Below are 17,703 nucleotides of genomic sequence, written 5' to 3'. Positions count from 1 at the left end.
ATTAATAGGCCTGGATTGACAGTATTAACAGGCTGTTACTATGGAAACGCAGCTAATGCACACCCTGAAAAACAGTAAGTGGGTACAGGTGTTCAGGGAAATAAGCTCCAGATAATATTAAGAGATTCCACATTTAGGTTTTTATAGTCTACATAGCATGACCTCAGCATGACCTTACTGTAAATGAATAGAAAATCAGATTGGGTTGAAATTAATGTGAAATTAATACACTACTCAAAATGAACTGGTTATTTACCTTCAGTCTACAGATGTTTTGGAACATGTTGAACCTTGAAGTCAGTGTTTCAGTTGAAATCTGAGGGACTTTTCTGGCTGCAATCTTAATTTTGGAAATCTGAGTCTCCAACACAGTTACAAACAACAGAAAATGACCCCCTAGTTCATCATGTTTCTGTTTGTCTTGGATCCGCCTTTTACTCAGATAGTTGAACATGTTTGCTATTATCTGTAGTCCAGTAAACGCTGGTGAGAAAATCCTGAGCAGTGTTACAGCACATCCCCCAGGGCTGCTCAGCTGATGTTTGTGGTTGAATTCTCCTGACCTCTCCTGAGTCACAGACTAGGTCAAAACCTAAGTCACTAAGGATATGTCTGAAATCACTCAGTCATCAACTACTCCCTCACTATCTAGGGGGTTCTCTGTGGAGGACTAGAGTTCATTGGAAAAACACTTTCAGACACTACTCAGGTCACTGATTCTGGGCCGTTTTTCATTTTTTTCAGCACAAGGGCAATGCATGATGGTATATAAATGTATAGGTATGTATACTACACATTTGGACAGCGCTACAAAATTGTGTAGTAGTGAATGATTTCGGACACAGCATAAATGTTAGGTGGCATAATTTACTAATTAGCATATTCATGATATCATTGCATTAAATTTGAATTCATCCTGGTATCAGCTGGTTTCAACCCTTTATCTGTTTGTTTCTCTCCTCTCTGTGCTCAGATATACAGAATTTTAATACAGCTGGATTCACAATGAAGCTATTCTCACTGACATGTTTTTCTGTTTCTGTTGTCAGAAAATGGAAAAAGTTTGAAACAGTGACTGAAGCGTGGCCCATTTAGACTTCATGTTAACCAGCAGTCATTTCCAAGCAGCTGCTCTGCATTGTGAAGAGCTTGACTTCAAGCTTGCAATACTGGTGACTCTTTTCTACCCAAGTGGCTAAGGTTTGTCCAAAAGGTCACTTGATTTGTCACTTCACAAGGTGCTTTTTGAAAAAAAAAGGGGTTTGAAAAGTTAAATGGTAGGTAAAGGTAAATCTAGCAACAGAGGTGCTGAGTTGGCAGCACTGCTTGAAAACACTCACTGATGATGTAATAGAAACTGTTCATGCCAAATCATTTTGAAAGAGCAATAGCCAATGTGGAAACTCCAGCCATCAGTCGCCGACCAATGGTGTAACTTCATCGCTGTCAGTCAGTCGTGGACATTTGGGGATGTAGCGCTAGACCATGGCTGGTCAAACCAAAAATTAGAAACATTCTACCAAACTCACACACACACACATACACACACACACACACACACACACACACACACACACACACACACACACACACACACACACACACAGTGTGATCAGCAGAAGGGAATATTTGAGGAGAGTGGTGGGGGATTAATGAGATGGGGATTAGCAGGTGGGCGGCTCGCTCTGTGTGTGTGTGTGTGTGTGTAGTGTTAGCCACTTAAGTGTTAGCAGAGCTCTGGCTGGAGAGGGGGTTTTGGTGAGTTTGTCTTGGCGGGACAAGGCAGACAGGCAGAAAGGAGTCTGTTTAAAAAGAGCTGCTGCCAGCCAGACAGAACCAGAGGATGACTGAGCAGACTGGCATGTACAACAAGTGTAAGGAGCCCAGCCAGGGTGATGACACGTCAGACTGAGCATGCAAAGCAGGGGGCTAAGAGGAGATATTCAGCATATAGCTTTGATCTAAGTGTGGCTATGTCACTTGCAGCAAAGCTGTCTGATCGTTTGAAAAAAAAAAAACAACAAAAAAACAACTAAGCTATATGTGCGCATTATAAAAACAAACATCCTGCTGTTTACATGCCCCTAAAGGTGTGCAATGTTGTTAAGATGTCACACAAGCACTCAATGCATTTTAACTAAGATATATCGAATAGGGTGTTTTTATGACACAAAGCTGTCTCTATCTGTATGCACTTATGTGACAAAAATGTCTGTCTTTGGATTTATACAGGACAGGATGGAGAATACCCACACTTGAAGTTTTTAGAAATCATCTAGACGGCCTCACATCATTTTCTTTGTCAAATTATGTTATCTGTCACCGGCCACAGTTCGTCTGTCTCTTTATGTGAACCCCTTCTGACTCAATGGTGATGATATCAGGGTTCTGTGGGGACCAGACCAGACTCCTTCCCCTCTCTCTGAAGGTAGTTTTTTATGAAGCTGGCTGTAAGTTTGGTCTCATTGTCTTGCTGCCTCCCTGGCGGATACTCATCAGCATTAAGGAGACCACTATTTCTGACCAAATCCCTAGCTCCACATTGAGAAATATAGCCCCAAAGCTGCAAGGAACCTCCACTGTGCTTCAGAGTTGCCTGCAGATGCTCATCCCCTCAAAGAACAAGCTGACTTCTGTTGGAGCCAAATATTTTGAACTTGATCTCATCAGCACAGAGCACCTGCTGCTATTTTTCTGAACCCCAGCTCTTGTATTTCCATGTATAAGTGAGTCACTTGGCTTTGTTTCCACATGGGAGGAATGGTTGTTTGGCTGCGCCTCTCCCATAAAGACGACTTCTGATCAGACCTCTGTGGACTGCAGGGTGTACCACAGCCCCACTAGTTTCTGCCAGTTCTGAGCTGATGCCGCCACTGGATATTTTCCAACTTCAAAGACAAGTCTTCATTTCATTTATCTTTCATCTGCTGCACCATTTCCTGGACCGGCCACTGTGTTTCCGCTCCTCAAACTTTCCCATCTCTTTGTGCTTCTGCAGAAGCGCTTGGACAGCACATCTGGAAACACCTGTCTGCTGTGAGAGACCTTTCTGATGCAGGATGATCACCCTGTGTGTTGATACTATGCTCACTCTTGCCGTGTTGGTCAGTAACCTCACCTTTTCAGTATGGTTGTTCCTCACCTACACACGTGGACAAAATTGTTGCTACCCTTCCGTTAAAGAAAGGAAAACCCACAATGGTCACTGAAATAACTTGAAATTGACAAAAGGAATAATACATTAAAATTTACTGAAAATTAACTAATGAAAATCAGACATTGCTTTTGAATTGTGGTTCAAGAGAATCATTTAAAAAACAAACTAATGAAACTGGCCTGGACAAAAATGATGGTACCCTTAACTTAATATTTTGTTGCACAACCTTTTGAGGCAATCACTGCAATCAAGCATTTCCTGTAACTCTCAATGAGACTTCTGCACCTGTCGACAGGTATTTAGGCCCACTCCTCATGAGCAAACTGCTCCAGCTGTCTCAGGTTTGAAGGGTGCCTTCTCCAGACTGCATGTTTCAGCTCCTTCCACAGATGTTCAATAGGATTTAGATCAGGGCTCATAGAAGGCCACTTCAGAATAGTCCAATGTTTTGTTCTTAGCCATTCTTGGGTGTTTTTAGCTGTGTGTTTTGGGTCATTATCCTGTTGGAGGACCCATGACCTGCGACTGAGACCAAGCTTTCTGACACCGGGCAGCACATTTTGCTCCAGAATACCTTGATAGTCTTGAGATTCCATTGTACCCTGCACAGATTCAAGACACCCTGTGCCAGAAGCAGCAAAGCAGCCCCAGAGCATAACTGAGCCTCCTCCATTTTTTTTACAGTAGGTACAGTGTTCTTTTCTTTGTATGCTTCATTTCTGCGTCTGTGAACATAGAGCTGATGTGACTTGCCAAAAAGCTCAATTTTTGTCTCATCTTTCCAAAGGACATTCTCCCAGAAGCTTTGTGGCTTGTCAACATGCATTTTGGCAAATTCCAGTCTTGCTTTTTTATGATTTGCTTTCAGCAGTGGTGTCCTCGGTCGTCTTCCATGAAGTCCACTATGGCTCAAACAGCGACGGATGGTGCGATCTGACACTGATGTACCTTGACCTTGGAGTTCACCTCTAATCTCTTTGGAAGTTGTTCTGGGCTCTTTGGTTACCATTCGCATTATCCGTCTCTTCAATTTGTCATCAATTTTCCTCTTGCGGCCACATCCAGGGAGGTTGGCTACAGTCTCGTGGACCTTAAACTTCTGAATAATATGTGCAACTGTAGTCACAGGGACATCAAGCTGCTTGGAGATGGTCTTATAGCCTTTACCTTTAACATGCTTGTCTATAATTTCCTTTCTAATTGCCCGAGACAACTCTCTCCTTGGCTTTCTGTGGTCCATGTTCAGTGTGGTACACACCATGATACCAAACAGCACAGTGACTACTTTTCACCCTTTAAATAGGCAGACTGACTGATTACAAGGTTGAAGACACCTGTGATGCCAATGACAGGACACACCTTAGTTTAACATGTCCCTATGGTCAAATTATTTTCAATCTTTCCTAGGGGTACCATCATTTTTGTCCAGGCCAGTTTCATTAGTTTGTTTTTTAGAAGCAATGTCTGATTTTCATTAGTTAATTTTCAGTAAATTTTAATGTATTATTCTTTTTATCAGTTTCAAGTTATTTCAGTGACCATTGTGGGTTTTTCTTTCTTTAACGGAAGGGTACCAATAATTTTGTCCACGTGTGTAATTTTCACAACTAATAATTGTAATACAGCCTACATATTATGCCCAACCAAACACAGGAATATGACACAGAACAGCGGTGTTCAATTCTACTGTGAAAGTAGCAGTTTGTGTTGTTTCTATTATCCATGACCGATCAACAAAGTTAACCATATTTCTGTTACTGTAACCATGATAACAAACATCATCCAATGTTGAGGAAGTTCTTATTTTAACCCAAATCACCATATTTTCCTAAACCTAACCAAGCCATGACTGTTATTATGGTAACCATGGCAACAAAGGGAGGTACAGAGCTCTTAGTACAGTCCAACCAAGGTCCGGGACACCTGCTGCCATAGGGACGCTATTTCAGGAGACACTTCTATGGGTTGTACCAGAGGGTTGAAGAAAACTACCTGTATGCTTGATCAGGTTGGAGGACTGGTTGTAAAATTTAGATGCTGTTTGTACATGTTCAGAACTCATTTATATATACACATGATGTATTCATATTTATTTACATCCCAAGCAAGTGACGTAAAAGCTCTCAAATGCTTATTAAATGTAACTGAACACACTTTAGGTACAATCTATAAACTGACTGAAAGCTTTTACAGATACCAGCTTTCCCATCTCACATGCAGGTGCAGTGGATCCAGAACTGAAGCTATCTGGAAAAGAAGTCAGGCAGAAGGGAACAAACAAAAAAATGAAGTGGAGCTGGAGTCGTCTGAAATGTGAAGACCAAATAGTGAGGCCAACATCAGTGGTGTTTGCTGCTCTTGGCTGGACGGCCTCTGTTTGTCTTAGTGTCGGGGGGCAAAGACAGCCGGCAGCTGAATGGAATTCTTGGAAACACCAAACAAACCCATATTAAATTTCCTCTGAAATGCCATGGACATGGAGCATGCGTGGCAGGGGAGGACGGACAGAGAGGTGGACAGCAGAGGTAAAGACACAGGAGAGAGCTCAAAATAAAAGAGAAAGTGGGAGAGGAAAGGGAGGCAAATGGAGAATGCATGGTCATGCTGGAAGTAAAAAAGGGCAGCAGTAGACAGATCTGTCAGACTAACATGAAAGTGATGCCAGACTCAAATCTAAAAAAATGCAGCAGACATGTGAGCTGTAGCTTCCAGTGTGAGGCTTACTGTCGGACTCTCTGTGTCTCTGCTGGAAAGACAAAAGGCTGGTGGAGCTCTGACTGTCACCTGAACCATGTTTTTGGCCCTTTGAGAGAGTAATTGTGCTGCTACCTGTGTTGTAGCTCAGCTCGCAACGAGAGGCTCTGCCTGTGTTTGTGGGGAAGAGCCAATACATAGTTGTAGCCCTGCTGTTACAGTGATTAACGTTACTGTGTGTCAGGTCCAAATATCTCTTGAGGCTGAACACAGCACAGTTATTCACAGGGCTATACATAATATATATTTTACCTCTCAAAACTTCAAAAATGATGATTGGTCAACACATTTACTCAAACCTGAAGTGTCTAGCTCAAACTCCCATCCCTGTCAGTGAGACATTTGAAGTTGAGCAAAATATACAGAAATGCTGTGTTTCAACTCTTATTTTGTCTGTTAACTTCCTGCCTTGTTGTAACATCAAAAGTGGGAATGTGTCACATTGTGTATATTGTTATTTGAATAAATATCTGAACAGTTTTATGATATGTGTTCTGTTAGAAACATGAAGCTAATGCACTACTGCAATACACAGTAAGCTAGCTGAGCTAAGCAGGTAGCCCCTCGTGTTCCCAGCTTTGAGAATTATACATTAGGTTGTGTGATCAAGACTTCTGGTGTGAGTCTATTATAGCTGGCAGTGGAACAAAAGAATAAAAATCATCAGGCAGCAGACAGTCAATACTGAGGATGTAATTACTTTATTCTTATGTTCCTCTCCGATAAAATCTCAGTCATTCGTGTGCTTCTACTCGTTTCATCCTTTAGGTGGAGCATTGAGCCTGATTGTCCTGAAATCAATGAATCAACCAACACATACATGTATGTGACCATACATGTATGTGTTGCATCTTGTCATGTCTGTTCCAGAGGCCCAGCTGAAAACTAAAGGGGACAGAGCATTTGCAGTCATGGCCTCAAAGATATCAGGTCGGCTGAATCTGTAACCTCCTTTAGGAGCCTTCTTAAAACTTATTTTTATCTTACAGCTTTTCCTAGTTTTACTTTCCATGAATTGTTTTATTTTTAAATTTGTATAAAATTTGCTTTATATTGGTTTTTATACACCTAATTGTTTTATCTGCTTGTCTTCTCTTTGAAAACTATTGATTTTACTGATTCTATTTTTCCTGCCTTTGCCAAGCACTTTGTAACATGGCTTTTGAAAAGTGTTTTATAAATAAAGGTTATAATTATTTTTATTATGCATTGTTTTATTCTATGCAATACAAGTAATGAAGACAAGTTCACTGCTCAAAAAACAGCATTCCTCCCCTCTGGCAAGAGGAGGAAGACAGAGGCAACAAAGACAAAGCCACTCCAGACTGCAGGAAGTAGCCTACACAAAGACAGCATGTGGGTCAAAGACAAATGCTATTTGTCACGTTTTAAATGAGGAGATACGTCTCTTCAGTTATCAAAAAAAAACACTAAACTGCAGGTGCATCAACAACAATCCCCCTGAGGAGAAGATCGACAAACCAGAGCCAGAGTCGGTGAGCCAGAATGAGGTCTGCTTTAAGGTGCTCCGGCCTCACAAGCCCCCTCTCTGTCCCCCCCTCCGCCTCCTCTCTCTCTCAGCTGAAGGGACATCTGGAGCGCATTAAAGCACTAAGGACATTGGATCTCCCCAGAGCGCCTGACTGGATGGGTGGCCCGCTGTAGCCCCCTTTCAGCAGCAGGGCCCAGCCCTACCTGATTGATAGAGGGAGCCCCACATGCACACTTAACACTCGCACACATTGACAAATCCCACACGGTTGACATACAGCGCCAACCACTGAAACACGGGTGGGGCTGCTAACACGGATTAGTATGGACACGTGTACCTCCACCTTTCTCTGTGTGTAGTTTGGCCCATCAGTCATGTATTGACTACTTGATACACTTTATGGGCTGTACATTTCCACTATGCTACCCCATATATTACAACCCAATGGGTTGGAGTGCATCATAATACAAGTTTATTATCAATAACCATGAACTGACTTGGATTTAATGGCACATGGTGGTAACATGGGAACATGAATACAACTCTGAACTTGACAACATGCATTTTCTCCAATGCTCAGATATTTAAACCTTTCCCTGGCAACTCATTGATAGAAATAAAGACAAGAATCAAAGCCCATCCTGTTTCCCCTTGTACTTTTCCACGACTGCAAGGAATAGACATTTCTATAAAGATTATTTTCGGCAGATGCTCCCCATGTGATGGGAAAACACAAACTTTTTTTCAAATGAGGAAAGTTCAAAGAACCTCTTCATTTCCAGCAAATTGCTTTGCCTGATTTGCCATTTCAAATAAATTGCAGTGTTGGCCAAAATTTGCAATTCACAGGAAGTCGTCCCCTCAGCCACACAGAAGAGGTTAATCCATATTTCACGTTTGAATATGAGATGGAAGAGGAGAAAAAGGGAAGGAAAGGGAAGATAGGTAACTCTTTGCCAGGAGATGAGGAGCGAGGGGGGGGTGGGGGGTGGGGGTGGGGGTCTGGCGGGAGAAGCTGTGGGAGTGGAGAAAAGGCGAGAGAATGGGAAGAAACAGGCATCATTTAGAGTAAATGGCATCCAAAAACCTTCTCCAATTATCTTTGCCTACCATGCCAGTGAGACTGACTTAATTAAAATGACTTGAGAGACGAGGGGAGAGAGAAAGGAGCTGCCAGTGATTGAGGGGGCAAGCAGGCGACGTATCTGCACTGAAACACAAAGCTCAGGCATCGCGCTGGCTGTCGACCACTCTCCCTTTTCAATTCCCGACTTCAAAAGAGAATAAAGAAATAATAATAAAAAAGAGTGGGGGCTCTCACCATTTGCAGCCATGTAATTGTGCTATTTAAATCCTACATTTTTTTATCATTGTGAGAATATTCATTGGGGGGAAAGAGGAATGTATAAAAATGGATAATAAAACTGCTTTTCTTTTTTTTGTTTTGTTTGTTCTTGTCTGCCCACCCCACCCACCCCCCCACCCATAATCCTTCTGCCTTTTTCTGAGAAAAACCTCTGACAGTGACCTTTTCACATGAGGTCTGTTACTATGGAAACACCGTCCAGCCCCTCTGTGTTTGGTGTTTTCCTGTCATCGGGTGGCCGAAACTGGCCCACTTGTAACTGAGAGGAAGAATGAATCACATTTAAAGATTTGTCCGTGTGTCTGTCATGTTTCCACTTGTGTGCATTTACGGGCCTGGGAAGAAGCAGCAAGCATCTACTTCTGTCCAGATATGAAGATGATGAAGCTGAATAAATGTCTTATGTTTCTGACCCTCAAAGCATTAAGAAGTGACCTAAGACAATCGCTATAATGTTTTATAAGTAGGGTATTGATATCCAGGTCAAATATCATGATATATGATATTATCGCGATATACTAATATAAAATAATAGCTAAATATACACACATACATACACATATACATATATATATATATATAATTAGCTAATATAATTATATTTATATATATATAATTATATTATTGTATCTAATGTTTCAGGTGTTTTTTTTATTATATATAATTATATTATTGTATTTAATGGTACAGCTATGAGTTTATTTGTCAATACAAGGCTTACAGTCTGTAAAGATGACATCTATGACGTCACCCACAGGTTGTGATGTGCGTATGTGAAGTTAAGAGGTTAACACTTGTATATATTTTTATATACTTTTTATATTCTGAAAAATATTCCATACAGCGGGAAATATTGCAATATTTGATATTATCAATATTATTGAATAGCAGCCGAAGTCTCACATACTGTATTCCAAAACATAACATATTGATTTTAGAGGAAAGAAAGTATCACTAAAAATTGATCTAGCAGTATTGCCATATCATCATGGATTAATCAGATAACTATTTTCCTGTAGACAAAATCTATATCTATATCTTCAGAATATCAGAATATCAAATAGTCAAAAATGTAGATCATAATTTCTCACAGATGTAGTCGACATATTTAAAATTCTCCAACCATGACTCCAAAACTCAGATCTACAGGTCCCTAGTACAGACGACACGGAAAAGCAGCAAACATTCACATTTGACAGCAAAGAACCAGAAGAAATTTGACAATTTTGCCTGAAAAGTTACTCAAATACTTCATCAGTTATCAGTTGTTGCTTATTGTTTCTTGAATTGATGTGAAATCTGCTTCCTTCCAGATTGTTTTATAACTCACTGCTGTATAAAAAAAAAACATGGCAGGGAATTTAAATTCAGTTTGCACCAAACTCTATGCAGCTAATGTCAATAAAAACACTCACACACACACACACACACACACACACACATTCACTCCTCCCTCACATCTTGTTCAGCCAATACACACTGACTGCTCAAGTGTCATAGCTAACACCTGTTACCGTGCCTTTGTCTTGCGAGTTTATTGTGATACACTGTACAGCACTTCTCACTAAGCACAACACAAACTCAGGCTGCTTCATCAAATGTGTGTGCACAGAAGGCTGGTGGGCGCCATATAATTTGAAGTTTAAGTGTGAGAATATAGTGCACTGTATAAGATAATTGCCAGGATTGAGAAACCACTGTATCCATATTTATTGGCTGGAAAGTGCAGGCAAAGGCTGCATGGACATAAATCAAAGTAAAAAAAAAAAAAGATTAAAACTTTGAAATGACCATGTGTGTAAAAGATAACACATGTTGAAATCACTGCAAAACATTTTAGTATCTTAAAAACCAACTGTTTTTAATGTTAGAGTAACCAGTGTTGTGTTTGATTAGACGCCGTCTGAGAGGTTTGGGGTCTGAGAGAGAGAGTTTCAGTGTGTGTGGGAGAGACAGAGAGAAGAAGCAGGGTTGAGTTAGCATGACAACCGTTATTTTGATGGGGCCAAAGCCAAGTATCTCCACATATCCACTTTCCCTCTCCTATTCATCCCCTGTCCTCCCTGCGTTTCCATCTCCAGAGGCCTCCCTGTCCTCTCTTCTCCATCCCCCCGTCTTCTTTCTCATTCTCGTCGTTGCTCACTCTTCTTTCTTCCTAAACTCACGTTCTCCTCTTTTCACGGACCCCCCCCCCCCCTTTCTGAACGTCTCAGGGAGCTTCACATTCACTTGCATTGAGCTTAGAGGGTAGTTAGAGGAAAAGAGGGAGAGACAGAATATTAATCATGTCAGTGTGTGTTTGAATGTGGTTGTTTGTTGGTTTTACAAAAAAAAAGACACTTTGTGCACTACTTTGGCCATAACCCATATGATCTGTGGGAAACAGTTAAAGCCAATAGTGTCTGGTTTGAAGGAAATAGAGAGGATCGACTCAGTGCCCTTACACCTCAGTACTCTGCTTCTCACTGGCCAGATTGTTCTCCCCACTGCTGCACACACACACACACACACACACACACACACACACACACACACACACACACACATACTGTACACACACACACACACACACACACCACCAGAGTCTCAGCTCCAGTTGCCAGGGAGACCGCCATACCAGGGCTCTGACCCAGGAGGTTTGGGACTGTTTTTCAACCCCCCCCCCTTCCCACCCTCACCCCCAAAAAGCAGGAGAGATGGCAGCTGTAGGACAGCTGTTCCTACCAGGCCTGAGCCTCAGACCACAGCCATCATCCCACCATCAGAGCAGCCCAAACAGCATTTCAGGGGACAAAAACACCCCGCAGCCCAAATGATTAGACACATCTGCCTTACTTAGCCGATTCTTCAGGAAAAAGTCTGTGGAAAAAAGAAGAGGAGGCGGATTCTGCACAGTGACAGAGCTTGTTGGATATTTCAGTATGAGTTCAGCTCCATTAGCAAGAATATACTTACGTCAATGTCACTTTTTCCTTTTTAATAAATTTGCAAAAATTCCTATTTAGCTTTGACATTATGGTGCATGAGTGTGGATTGAATGCTCTGTATAATTTTACTTGTCAGGTTATGTAATGTTTTATGAGGCTTTCTGATGTAGCTCAGCTATTCATAACATCAGATAACAGCATCATCACTCCATCAAATGACAACAGTTTTACCTCTGCTCACTGCCCACAACAAAAATAGCCTGTGGATAATTGGCCTAATTTCCACTGTGTGTCCAGACAGTGCTTCCTGGTTGTTTATATCACTGAATTTCCCTCAATACCGACTCTGTGAGTCTCATTTGCATGTTGTCCCCGAAAGAGATAATTATCTCCCATTTGGCCTCGCTGTGAAGGAGTAGCCATGCAGACCTCTAAACGTTTGTACAGACTAATCAAAAGAGAAGTCTGCCATTTTCTTGTTGCATTTCAGACGGAGTTTTGGATTCTGTTTGAGATTTGGAGACTGTTGAACTTACAGCAGGTTCTGTGATATCAACCCTGTCCCCTAGAAATTACATTCATATACTAATAACTGCTTTCCCAATTATGTTGCTTGGATTTTATTTTAAAAAATGAACGAATGAACAAACTGCAGACTTATTAACAGCACCTCCAGGACGTGGTTTGGGTGGATGGCAAGCATACAAAGCACAACACTGTCACCCTAGAGAATGGGGTTCACATCCTGTGGTCTGTGGTTAGGTTTAGGCAACAAAAGCACTCTGGTTAAGTTTAGGGAAAGATGGTCTGTGAAGTCACTGTGATTTTTTTCTATATTAAACTAGACAGGGATCTTTCTCTAACCTGAACCAAGAAAACTGTTGTATAATCCTGGAGTCGCTACAGGTGGATATTACACTGATATGTTCAGTATCAACGTGTCTGTGACTTGACAAATACATATGTTAACAACATAACATGTTAATTATATTAACAGAAAATGTAATCCAGTTCCTGCAAAACACCATAGCTCTTGAAAACATCATTTCCGAGGTTTGGGGATATACACAAACATCAGCCTCGTGTACAGACTCTTCCTCAGTGGTGCAAACAGTCAAGAAATGTGATATTATAGCTTGATAACCAATAGCTGACTGACATTAAACTGTAACAGACTGATTGTCTTCCACACTTCTATAAACCAACCAGCAGATACTTAACAGCCAGAGCATGAACTCGAGTCATGGTTGTGGTGGTAGTACCCCCACTTTACAGTATCCTTTACCCTACTGACTCTATAATGCCTCCTGCTTATAGGTGAACACGTCAGTTTATTCAGCGTGTAATGGAATTTGGCAGACCCCCTCATCTACAGGAGCCAAAGAGGCAACTGAGCTGAGACCAACGGCAGACAAACTGTGTCGGCTTTAAGATGGCGCGGCAAATTAAAGTATGGGGCAACTGATCTCGCAACTGCAGAGCACACAGTGTAACTATACTCCATTGGGGGAACAGAGCGATTACGCCAAGATGGATGACCGCCTTTCAATGCATTTCAAGGGCAGACAGATCAGTATGGGATCATTACGTCTGTGAAGGGTTGGTTTAGGGGTCTGAATGGAGAAGTTTGTTAATGTGAGTGTGCTGAGCATTTTGTGGCAGGAGCAAAAGTGAGAATGCATGGACATGAGGATCTTCAGCAATGCTAATGCTAAAGAGAAACAAGCAAATATTGAGTTAAAAAAAAGACATTTTTCTTGCAGCTCTTTCCTCCAGTTGTAGACACTCACATTCTTTCTGTTCATGTTTGACTGGAACTACATCATATACTGTATGTGCCTTTATTTACACTATAAAAGGACGCACATTCAGGAGGACCACATTGCAGGAGCTCTCTTTTACATGTGTGCACATTATAATGTGTATAAGAACAGATATTTCCATAATAATTAAAACAGCATTGTCAACAGGCGATGAGAGAAACAGCTCTGAATTATTTCTTGTGGGTATCTGGTGGCCTGGTTTGTTGGGTTTTGACCCAGATGCAGATTTACAGTTTGTACAATCACCTTGGTCTCATTGTGTTCGAGCCGTGTATTCACATCCATCCATCTATGTTTGTCTAAGTCTCTCCCTGTCTAAACGAAGTGTGAAAACTGTGGGAGGACTTGGACCGGACCGTCCACTCACTTCTGAAATATATAATTTATACACATCCATTTCTGTTACTTTGCCAAATAATGAAATTGCTGCTCTGAGATGACTTCCAAGAGCCGGCGACACATAAAAATAACTGCTTTTCATGTTCAACTGGACAGCCAGAGGGAATTATGCAAACCTATCCATTTATCACTGTGTATATTCCCACACTATCGCTGCAGAGTCTTTCAGTCATATTGTCTTTATAATTAGGTGGTAGTCTTCTAGAGGAAGAGTAGCCTGTTCTTTTTTCATCAGAGTGCCAGGAAAAGGAGCAGGCTAAGTTAGAATAGTGGTGATTCGGCTCTCCCCCTCCATCTGTTTTGTTTTCCTTCCATCTCCCTCTTTTTGATGAGCTGGGTCTTCAGTCCCCCTTATAAAATCCCATTAGCTCTTAATGAAGTCGGGCTCCTAGCCTCTCGGCCTCACCTCATTTAGCACGATTGTCTGGCGACCATTAGCATGGAGGCAATTACAGCCGCACGACAAGAGTAATTGGAAATGCCGACAGGGACCCTGAGAAATGGGAATAAATAAATATAAAAAAAATATTCCAACTAATAAGCTTCCATTCAGATGGCGGGGAGGGGGCCGCATGTGTCTAAGTTAAATCAACATAATTACAATTAGGATTGGTGGGCTAAAGAGCCTGGGTGAGGGAGAAATGGATATGGATGGATTGGAGGATGATGGTTAAGCATAGAGGTAGCGAGGGTGATGGAGGGAAACGCGGGATCACACGGCGAAGCTAATAACGAAGAGCATAAGTGTGACCCCAGATTCCTGTCAGAGAGAGGTCAGAGAGACTGTGTCGGCGCATGCCAGTTTGCCTTCTAACCTTCTTTGATTAAAGGTAGATTTCCCATTCTGTTGCCAAAATAGACCCTGGGATCATTTCATTACCTTGGATAATCCACCTAACCCAAGGCCAGATTGCAGGCTGTAGAATCTGACAAACTCTTTGCTAAAGATCATGTGATATTTATCCAGGCAGGAGAGGCTAAAGGAGCTCCTTTGTGGAATTAGAAATGGCAGCCTACAAGACTGGCTAAGCTAAAGTAAGCACGCTATAGCTACAGCAGATAATATGCATATCAGTATGCATATTAGCAACAAATACATCTAGCACAATTCCTCAGTACTTTATAAAGTATTTATGACAAATATGCACTTCCAGACAAACTAAAATCTCATAGAATGAGCACATCAGTCTGACAGGGCTATCACACAACTATAGAGAACCTGCTGCTCTCACTCAGGAAGACAGAGAAATGAGTTTCTCTCCATGAGCGAGGCTAAACGAGGCCCTGGACACTTCACTGCAGCTTTGCACCAGCATCTGATTTGTAATAACAGGCTGCGTTAGTGAGATGAATTCCTGTAATGAATTACAGCAGGTTATATTCTTTTGTTACCACCGTCGAGGAGGTTAATAACCTAACAACTAATAATGTGTTTTTCGTCCAGTGTGTTGTTTAGCAGGGTATCTTAAAGGTTACTCTATGGATTTTAGTAGGAAGTTGGGTATTTGGGGGCTTTCGTGAGTTTGTTAGGATAAACGCTCAAATGCCATTTTCCTATAAGTGGCTGTTAATGTGGACATTAATTATTTGACATACACCGCTGTGATGCGACATTTAATGGCAGGTGACACCACAGCAACATTAGAATAAAATGGTGAAAGTCAGAGGTCATTAGCACGACTCATTTTAAAAGCCCAAATTTTCAGAACCAGAAATCATATTGTCCATCATTATTCTGATGTTGATCCATAACCAGATACATTATAGTAACCATGGAGACGAAGGTAGGTATGCTGCTCAGTATAGCTAGTATAGTAATCATTGTAACCATTACAACCAAGGTCCAGTAGGCCTGCTGCCATAGGGGCGCTATTTCAGGAGACACTGCTATGGGTCGTGTTGTTCTGGTCAGAGGACTGGTGGGTCTTGGTAAATGTATGAGTCCTCTCTGTGTTTTCTAGTGTGGATATAGATAATAAACTAAGAACAATATACACAGATTGTAAAAAGGTGTCTGAGGACAGCTTTCATTTGCAGTAAATGCAAAGAAAAAATGCAACAGACAACAATCACAAATCTTGGCTGGTCTCTACATGTATTAAATTCTTTTAAGTCAGAGAATTTTAAGACAGAAAATTATTTTTTCAGAGAAAACAAGAGACAGGATTTGACCTGTGAACCCACAGAGTGCTGTGAAACACCCTGAATGTTTGGTCTTCTATTGAATGACATTTCATATAAAATATGTGATTTCAATGTGCAGTAAATTTAGGAAAAAAACGTGCGTAATTATATTATTGTATTATTTGATTAAATGAGGAACTCACCATTGCATGAACTAAGTGGACTACTTGAGAGGTCTGGGAGGCTATACTGAAATAACAGCAGGCTGCAGGCTCAGTGCCAGATTGCCATGGCATCTCTTCTGTCCACCCCCACCCAACCCCCCAATTCACCCTACCCCCTCACTCCCACCACTCACAACCACTCTTGCCCCCTTTCCTGCCTCCTAAGCTGAATGACAGGTGGCAGAAACCCGATCAGCACGAGCCTTCAACGAGGAAGCACTCCCCTCTGAAATGGGCACACTGCCCACTCACCCACCCGAGGGCCACAGTGCAGGGGCTTCTGAGGCCGGATGGGGTGGGTCCCATAAATGAGGCAGGGATGGGGGAGCTGAAGAGTAAAGCAGTGAAGTTGGCAGCGGGTGTCCAGGGCTCAAATGGGAAACGGGAGGCTGGCTCCCACAATAGTCAGCGCAAGAGTCCCAGAGGGTCGTCCACAATAGCAGGGCAAGCGGCTACTGTCAACAATGACCTCCAAGGCCTCGCTGCTTGAAATGAGCGGGTCCCACCCTTCATCACTTCCCTTTTGGTGCTGCCATGCAGCTATTGCAGGGATTATTATTAGCGACGTATATCAGGAACTTGTGTGCGTTTTGTCAGTGAAGGCCTGTCACATGGATTTTCATTTGAGCTTTGGCTACTGTGCTACAGTATACGACTGATTCACAGCAGTGATACTACAGAGGGAAGCGGCTTTTTATGGGAAAGATTCAGAACAGAATATTATCATCTTGAAGAAAATCTGTGATGAAAACTTTACCACTATCAATTAAAGTTAAAACACAAACACACAAAGCCAAGTACATCTTGATGCGCAGACATCAAGATGTACTTGACAGCTACTTCCTGCCCTTGCACACCTAATCAGATTTGAAAACCTATTGGCGATCACAAGTGCAGCGGAGCATCTTGGCGCGAAATTGGAAACCCGCAAAGTAACACAGGCCTGTTCTTGTGCAAGCCTCAGTCCTTGATCTTCAAGAAAAAAAAAGTTTATTTGTCCAAAATAGCTTGACAAGCAATCATTCCATGGGCTAGAGTCATTGTTAGTGGAAAGGGGAGTGGGCCAATGTAATGCTGGGGGGGGGGGGTCTCCAACCAGGAGGAGATTTAATTAGTGAAATCTCATTAAGTCTAACAAAATTAAGCGTAAAACAATCCTTGGTGGGGAATCGTGGTGGAGGTTTTTTTTGGGGGGGGGGGGGGGACTTAGGGGCTGAGGGGACATGGAGACTGGCTGTGCGATTAGTCTGGCCCGTGTGTAGGACGAGACAAATGTCTTAGTACAACCAGACCTCCTCTGGCCATTAAACAAGACGCTGCCATGTGCGTACAGACCCCCCATTGTCCCGGCTCTTATTTTGTCTGTGGCTCCCTCCATGTACACGAGCATTTACAGAACCTGACTACAAAGACTAAATTCAATTTAGACGCATATTT

At 42.0% G+C, this 17,703-nt stretch overlaps 1 protein-coding gene and 1 long non-coding RNA gene across 2 annotated transcripts in view; one reads left to right on the top strand and one right to left on the bottom strand.

Annotated features, from left to right (window-relative positions):
- The window catches only part of pknox2 (pbx/knotted 1 homeobox 2), a 100,967-nt gene that overhangs the window by 58,392 nt on the left and 24,872 nt on the right, over positions 1-17,703 (bottom strand). The gene's annotated exons all lie outside the window — the stretch shown is intronic.
- LOC139607774 (uncharacterized) lies at positions 2,971-8,333 on the top strand. Its single transcript, XR_011684886.1, has 3 exons — positions 2,971-3,104; positions 5,378-5,682; positions 6,680-8,333. It is a non-coding gene; the product is annotated as an uncharacterized lncRNA (long non-coding RNA).

This window comes from Trachinotus anak, unplaced genomic scaffold (assembly GCF_046630095.1).
Source record: "Trachinotus anak isolate AG129_WGS33_773 ecotype Australia unplaced genomic scaffold, CSIRO_AGI_Tana_v1 ptg000024l, whole genome shotgun sequence".
Lineage (NCBI taxonomy): Eukaryota > Metazoa > Chordata > Actinopteri > Carangiformes > Carangidae > Trachinotus > Trachinotus anak.
This window is presented reverse-complemented; position numbering and strand designations above follow the sequence as displayed.